This window comes from Xyrauchen texanus, chromosome 1 (genome assembly GCF_025860055.1).
Source record: "Xyrauchen texanus isolate HMW12.3.18 chromosome 1, RBS_HiC_50CHRs, whole genome shotgun sequence".
Lineage (NCBI taxonomy): Eukaryota > Metazoa > Chordata > Actinopteri > Cypriniformes > Catostomidae > Xyrauchen > Xyrauchen texanus.
The window spans coordinates 51,691,367-51,697,534 of NC_068276.1; positions in this window are offsets into that span (position 1 = coordinate 51,691,367).

Below are 6,168 nucleotides of genomic sequence, written 5' to 3' on the forward strand. Positions count from 1 at the left end.
ATGGACATCCATGTTGTATAACCAATTAATTAACCAGTATTATTTTGTAACCAGGGATTTTCATGTTTTGTTACCTACACGTATAATATCCATGAAAAAATTTCTGATTTGGCATGCAAGCATTTGTTTGGTTATATAGAGAATGACAAAACATTTCATGTATCTTGTACCATTTGCAAGATATAAAGTTCATGATTAAATATGCACTATTTTTGATAAATAGTGAGAATCTCTAACAAAGACTTATAAATCTGCTATCAGAAAGGACAGCCCAGTCGACCATGTGACTCTGAAAAGTCACTTCTGATTGGCGTAGGACACCTTTGGGGATGTGGCCAATTTCAGTTCAAATATTTCCAAACAGGAAGAACATGCTCTCTGTCTCTTCTCTTCTGCTTCATCTTCTGCTCCGCTAACTGCTCAGACTTCATGCTGACATTTCCCCATGTGAGATCCACAGAAGCTCGGGACTCGACTTAATCTTAATTCACTTATTAAAGCTAATTCCTTACAGTAGAAATTGTGAGCGTATACAACAAATTGTTGTATCACAATTTTAATGGTGGAGAATCTATTGAGACAAATAATCTAGTTATTTGTCATTTATATAATTTATAATGGATGTTGAACGCAACTAATTCCATTATACATTTCATTACCTAATAAGGTACAATAAGGACAGTTTAAGTTAGTCCATAGCTCACATATTTCAAGACCCTAAATTCATCCTAAATTTAGCATACCAAATATCTTACATATAATGGTGGTAGAATGCATGCATTTTAACTGATCCCGTCCACATCTCTAAATTATATATGTTATTTCCTACATATAATGGTGTGAGAATGAGGGCAATTTAAAGTTCACTACTAAATGTTGCATTTCCTTTATTCTCTACGGGCTCTTGAGATGCTGGCTTCAATATGCTGTTATGAGAATGATTTTGGACCAGTGCCAGTTCACAGCGGACGGGCTTACCTGGCATAATGCCGAAAACAGAAATCAAGTGATCGATAGAATGTCCCTCACTCGTCACAACTTGTTAGGACAAAAAACTCTGATTAACATAGAAAAGATACCTTTTATTGCGTGTTGTTTGGTGTCTGATCTGGACAAAGTGTGTCTGTGGCTGCATTCAGCCTCTTCAGTCCCTCAAAATTTGATTTCTGAGTACCCTGTTTCAAACAAAGAAGGCTGGGCATAGAAATGCATCTATTCTCCAACCAGAAACTCATCAGACATGTTTAATAAGATCTGTTCTCCGGTTTGTGTGCAGATATGTTGAGTTCTGTTAGTATCGCTGTGGCAGACCTGTTTTTAGATAAACAAAACAAGTTTTCACTAAACCACGTTGAGTTTAACTGTTGCTCTTGTGCCCTGTCGTGAACGTGCAGAAGAGAGCAACGGTTGGCCAACAGTTTCACTAAATGATGCATTAGATTTCAGTTTGTTTCAATCAAACCTTATTGTATGCTTTCATAACAATCATGGGTCTCATGGAATAATATATTAGACTTCTGAATTATACTGTTGCACTGTTTTGAAGCTTGAAGAGGAGGTCACCATAAACTGCCATTGTATGACATCAATGAGCACAATCTTTTTTTCACAATTTCTCTGTTTGTGCCAAGAAAAATTCATATGGGCTTATAACAACACAGGGGTGAGTGTACAACCCAAAAGCTGAGAGTAATTATAACTATGAAGTTAAACATTAATAAACTTTTGGGACATTAAGAATTCTGTATATCCTCACCTAAGGGATGAAACTATTATTTGAGCATATGATAATTTTAAAAGATGCACTTCCATCATAATCATCACAGGCACAGTTAGCTGAGTAAAGTGAGCCACCTGCCCACCTTGAATGTTTAGAACTCAGCAGCACTCGCCAAGACTGGGAAACTGGGATGACCTAGTCTCCATTGTCCAGCTTTTCATAGCTCATATATCCCTTATATTTTTGAATACATGCCTCAGGGTTCACAAACTCTGCCTATAACCCCCTCCCCAGCAAACCCATTTCCAGGTCACATGAAAAGTATCCCCCCACAGGCAACAGGTGTTTCTCAATTGTGGACTATACCATTTATATCTTCTTTAGGTGTGTGTGTGTCTTTTTTTAGGTCAGATTTATGAAGCCAGGGGATAGAGTCTCATCTGTGCTGTAACACAGAAACAGTAAGCAATGCAATGGAAAAATGTCTGACGTCGTTCTCTCAATTTAATAGCCCTCCCTAACAAACCCACCACACACCCCCTATAGGTTAACACCCCCCCAACTCACACCACTTTCTCACCCTCCCTTGTCTCGTTTCCATCTTACTCCCTCCCTCCTTGATTTCTGATGATTCTAGCTTAGAGAGAGTGGTTGAATCTGACATCTGTCAGGTGAAGTAAGGGCCCCAGCCAGAGTTATGAGTGCTTCACTCACTAAACCTAGAGAAACAAGATCCCTTATAGGCGAACACCATGTCTGCTGCAGTTCAGGGAGTCCAATAATGCGTATTTACTGCTCCATGCAGACAGCATATTTATCTGACATTTTGATTAAGTTCCAATACATGCTCCTGTAGAAAAGTATTCAAATACCTGTTTAGATGAGTATGAGTTCTTCTCTGCGTGGGTGAATTAAACTAAGAATTATTAATGGGATAGTTTACCCAAATATGAAGATTTTTGTCATTATTTACGCACCATCCAGGAATGGTATTAGGATGCAATCTTTGATGGGGGCACTTCTGATGGGGGGGCAACGTTGAAAGTTTCGCTATCAGTCCAGGGACAGCCACAGACAAAGTAACCATTACATTTTTGTATGAAAAAGATGCAATAAAGTGAATGGTGACTGAGGCTTCTCCCTAACAATTAACAACAATGTCAAGAAAACATCCTGGTCATATTTAAGCCCAAATCAATACAAACAATATGTTTTGATTAAAGAAAATGAAGCCTACATTTAAGACTTTTCAGAACTGTGACATTATTTTAAAGGGATAGTTAATCAAAAAATAAAAATTCTCCCATTATATACTCACCCTCATGCTTTCCCATTTGTGTATGGCTTTCTTTATTCACCAGAACATATTTGAAGAAAAATAAAGAAAAATATCTCAGAAGGTCCTTAAAATGCAAGTGAATAGAGATTTCTCTTTTGAAGCTCCAAAAATCACAGACAGTCAGCATAAAGGTCATCGATACGACTCCAGCGTTTAAAGTAATGTCGTCTAAAGTGACACGATCACTTTTGTGCAAAAAAAAATCTATATTTAATTACCTTTTAAGTCTAAATCTTGCTTCCAGTCAGAAGCGGTACACGTGTGTGGCGTAATTGCATTGGCATTTGAAACACAAGAACTGACGCACCACAGCTGGAAGAGCAGCGCTGTTTAAAAGTGAGGAGAAACACTGTAAAGAAGCTTTATTGGTTTTCATTTAGATCTATTATTATCTGTTTCTTTACTCACAATGGTGTACTTGTGTGCTCAACTGAGTGGAGAACGTGAGATTACGACTGCATCTCTACCCTCTTGTGAAGCTTACCGGAAGTGACGGTTTATTGTTAAAAAGTACTTAAATATTAATATTTTTTCACACAAGAAGCAATCGTATCGCTTTAGAAGACATTCATTTAACCACTGGACATCACTGAATGATGTTTATGGTGACTATCTGTGATTTGTGGTGTGGTGGTGGTGTAGTGGTCTAAACCACATAACTGGTAAACTGTTAATCAGAAGGTCGCTGGTTCGATCCCCACAGCCACCACCATTGTGTCCTTGAGCAAGGCACTTAACTCCATGTTGGGGATTGTCCCTGTAATAAGGGCTCTGTAAGTCACTTTGGATAAACCCGTCTGCCAAATGCATAAATGTAAAAGTTAATTTTTGGAGCTTCAAAAATCAGATCACTATCAACTTGCATTTTAAGGACCTACCGAGCTGAGATATTTTTCTTTTTTTTCTTCTTCAAATGTGTTCTGCTGAAGAAAGAAAGTCATGCACTCCTGGGATATCATGAGGGTGAGTAAATAATGAGAGAATTGTTCTTTTTGTGTGAACTGTCCCTTTAAGGACACATTTTACCCAAATTCTCATTCCCATAATACATCCAGACATTTTACATTCACTATTCTTATCGTTTTCAATGATTTACTGTATTACAGTAAAAAAGACGTTATTGCTCAATCTTTTTTCTTTTAAATCAGTGAAAATGAAAGGCAACAAGAGAGTGCTACTATGATGTATAAATACTTTACTATTTTATCAGGTCAGGTCAGAAAGAAAACATCTTGGAACACTACTTGCTGGAGAGAGCTCTTGTAGTAATCCCAGAAGTTGCTCTTTGGGTTTCAATCATGAAAATTAGAAAAAAAAAAAGTCCAAGGCACTTCTAGTACAAAAGTTAAAAAAAACATTTATTGTTGATTGCTAGTCACATTAGGACATTAATAATGTTTTCTGACACACTCTGAAGAAGGCTGTTTGCTGAAATTCATCAGTGTGCAGCTACTGGTCTTTAAAAATGTTAATGTCCCAATGTGATCAGCCAATCAACAATAAATGCTTTTTAACTTCTGTACTAGAAATGCCTTGAACCTTTTTCATTTTTTTTCTAACTTTACCACTTAATATTTGATGTATAATTTTTTTTCACATTGCAGTAATGGGAATATCATAATGACCATCTTTTTTTGTCTTGCGCTAATGAGAATTGGGGGTTAAAATTTATGTAACTGTCTTAAATATTAATGGCACTAAAAGCAGGGCTCATTTTCTACATATCGTTTGTATTTTTTTCCTTTTCATTTTAGAGTAAAATAGGACCAGGTCATTTTCTTGATCACCCATTGTGAATTTGGAACAACATGAGGGTGAGTAAATGATTACAGAATTTTCTATTTTTGCATAACCTATCCCTTTAAGGTAATGCTCCGTGGTGTGAGCAGTGTGATCAGCAGAATGGGTTTGGCTGAATGTCTGGAGGGTAAAAGCAAATTGAAGTAAGTTCATTGGATCAAGTGGGTGGTAACAAGAGCAAACACAATCTCAAACACGATATGACCGTGTGACTTGGTCAAACAGATGACACCCAAAGTCAGATGATGGAGGACCTTTGGTTTTAATATTTAACCTCATGACAATAAGTGTTGAAAAGGCTAATTTTCTTTGATCACTTCTCATCAAATTTGATAATAACACTTCCTTTAAGAATAGATATGTGATTCATCTATACTATGCATTAAAGTACAAAAAGGTATTTTAGCATCAGACACCCCCCCCCCAAAAAAAATAGATTTTCAATCAAATATATAAACAAACAGTACAGAATGTTAATTTCAGATGATGATCACAAGGATGAGAGTGATAACTGATTTGACAAAATTATATAAAGATAATTTAAAACTGTAAGGAGCATATAAGCCATACACAATGACAAGCATAATGGTGTGGTGGGAATAATTTTTTCTATATATGAATTATAATTATGCTGCTTCTGTTGGCACAAAGGGAAGAAATATCCTGACAAGCCTTAAAGAGATAGTTCAGCCAAATATGAAAATTCTGTCATCATTTACTCAATCTCATGTCTTTCCAATCCTGTATGATTTTCTATCTTTTGTGGAACACGAAAAGAGAGATTTTGGAAAATATAGAGACTGTAGCGAATGTTAGGGACTGACAGCCTCAATCACCATTCACTGAGCAGCGTCAACATACACCGATCAGCCACAACATTAAAACCACCTGCCTGATATCGTATAGGTCCCTTCTGTGCCGCCAAAACTGTTCTGGTCCATCGAGGCATGGACTCCACAAGACCTCTGAAGGTGGCATGTGGTATCTGGCACCAAGATGTTAGCAGCAGATCCTTTAAGTCCTGTAAATTGCAAGGTGGGGCCTCCATGGATCGGACTTGTTGTCCAGCACATCCTGGGGCGTAGTTTCCAATAATCAAAACAAGCAAGTACAACCCCCAATATTGGTACCAATATTTATACCATAATCAATGGAAACATGTAAATGCTTCACGTGCCAATTGGATTGAGATCTGGGGAATTTGGATGTGTGGTAAATTCAAAATACTTTATTATATTTATATATTACTATCATTAAACATATACTCTGCACCCATCTACTGAGGTACTTAAACTTGGGATTTAACATT